Source organism: Orycteropus afer, unplaced genomic scaffold, assembly GCF_000298275.1.
Source record: "Orycteropus afer afer isolate SDZICR_OR568_19922 unplaced genomic scaffold, OryAfe1.0 scaffold00038, whole genome shotgun sequence".
In the NCBI taxonomy this organism is placed as follows: Eukaryota; Metazoa; Chordata; class Mammalia; order Tubulidentata; family Orycteropodidae; genus Orycteropus; species Orycteropus afer.
Genome location: NW_006921625.1, coordinates 11,133,245 through 11,135,511, shown reverse-complemented (window position 1 = coordinate 11,135,511; position 2,267 = coordinate 11,133,245). Strand labels below are relative to the sequence as shown.

At 39.2% G+C, this 2,267-nt stretch overlaps 1 protein-coding gene across 1 annotated transcript in view; it reads right to left on the bottom strand.

Annotated features, from left to right (window-relative positions):
* Positions 1 to 2,267, bottom strand: part of ATE1 (arginyltransferase 1) — a 163,219-nt gene that overhangs the window by 54,917 nt on the left and 106,035 nt on the right. The gene's annotated exons all lie outside the window — the stretch shown is intronic.

The window sequence follows — 2,267 nt, the reverse complement described above, 5'->3', positions numbered from 1 at the left end:
GACTGGGTGACAACTAACAACCATCACCTCAGCTGGCCAATAGCGAGAGCAGACTGATCCTAATTTTCCCCTTAGACCCCTTGTCCCTGCCACTGTGGTGTAAATTCCCTATTTAAAAAGGCATTATGGCCTTAACCATGGCCAATTACTGGTGAAGGCACAATGAGAATGCCAATCCCAACATTCTTTCCCTGTTAAAATCCCCAAGCTAAAACCAGACACAAAAACGAGCACCTACTATGTGTCACCAACATTCCACATCTCTTTTATGAGGATGTTCCTACTGAGAGCCATTCAGGGTCTGGCTCCTTGAAAAACATACTAGTTTTACTTTTCAACATTCTTTGTTTAAACTACTACATCCTCAATCAAACGAAGTTTTCTAGTACATTTTTTGGTGCCCCAAAACCTTAATGACAAAGGTCTGTTTAACAATACCCAAAAGGGGAACCAGAAGTTGGCTGTGACCTCGTCTGCTCCCAGGGGTGGGATCTTTGGTAATCATCCCTCTCCTTTTGCCTGATGGAAAGTCATCCCTGTGACTTAAATGCTTCAAGTTCGAGGATAACCTTCCCCCTCAGCTGTGCAGCAGGGTCCTGATGGGCTATACCCCGCCTTCTCACATGTCACCAGTACTATGGACACTTCTACGAGGAACAGCTTGAGTACAGTGTACCGTGACAGCTTATTTTCAGATACCTACATGTCAGCAAGTTCAAGGACTCCTAACAGAACATTCCCACCCTGCCCTTTCTAAATGGTCTTTAATCAGGCAACTACAAACAACAGGGCCATTTATAACTTAAATACTTATTCACAGGGCAAGTAAATCAGGCCTATTCACAGATTTTTAGTTAAATTACAGCCAAGAATTTATTACAGTACAAACATCAAAGAATCTTAAATGCTAACTTGGGAAATCTTACTTCTTCCTTCCTTCCAAGTACATCCAGCCTAAAGGATTATATTGGTCCAAACCCAGTTAACCATGTTGTTAACACAGAATTTAGTTAAAATAATTCTCAGGATCCCAGAAACCATGAATGTCTCTGTAAATTTATCATTTTGTTCACTGTTTTTAGTTCACCACAAAATCATATATATACTAAACACAAAGAAGGGTTTTTTTAATTTTTTAAAATATTTTCCTGTGTGATTTGTAAATGTTAAAATTTAAGACTTTCTTTTAAAATATATGTATACATAAAGTTCTCCTGGTATGGCATCTATCTTTAACTTTACACACAAAAAAATCCATTTTACCTTGAAATTTTAAGAAGTCAATCATCACCTTTCCATCCAGTAACAGTTTGGAGAAATCAAAATAATATAATTATCTTATCAGTTTACCATGTCAGAACTCTCTGGAAAAAGTATAAATAAAATTGAAGCTGAAATCTATATAACTTCCAGATGTGGGCAAGTATAATCCTGACAAGTTACCATTATGCAGAGCCTGAAATTATAGCAGTCGTCATAGAGACAATTCTGGTTTCCAGCTTCAAAGTTTGGAACACTGAGTATATCTGCAAGCTTGTTGATCTGAGGAATGTCAGTCAGCTTCTGGGACGTGGGACCTAAGGGATACAAGGTGGCACACAGCACACATTCCATAAACACAGCTCTGGTATCACTATGAACTCACAGATTCAAAGATATTTAATGTGTCTCAATGCACCGCAGTTATTCTCACCAATGCTCAAATTGTCCCAATTTAGGGCAGTGGGAACCAACTGAAGTTGGCTCCTGAGTCCTTCGAACTCAACTGTAGTAGCTTATGATAGCTTCCATCTTGCTAACATCTTTTTAATCTTCACACAGACTATTTCAGAAAGTTGTTTTCAGTATCCTTAGACTTCACTGTGTTCCTGAGCCACTGGATTTAAAAACCTAGCACTCAATAAAAGAAGCTGGCACCCAGTTATTGAACTATACTCCTGGAGCGACAGGTCTATGAATGGCTGAGTCTCCTCTCTGTAATAACAGCATGGAGCACTTTCAAGAGGATGGTGAAAAATCACACAGGCAGAATTAGGGCTGGCTTTCCAAAGCAGTTTTAGCAAGGACCTAGCCTTAAAGGAATGGTATGTCAGGATTGGAGGAAGAATCATTAACAACCTGAGATATGCAGATGATACAACTTTGCTTGCTGAAAGTGAGGATGACTTAAGGCTCCTACTGATGAAGGTTGAAGAATACAGTCTGCAGTATGGATTACATCTCAACATAAAGAAAACAAAAATCCTCACAACTGGACCAATGAGCAG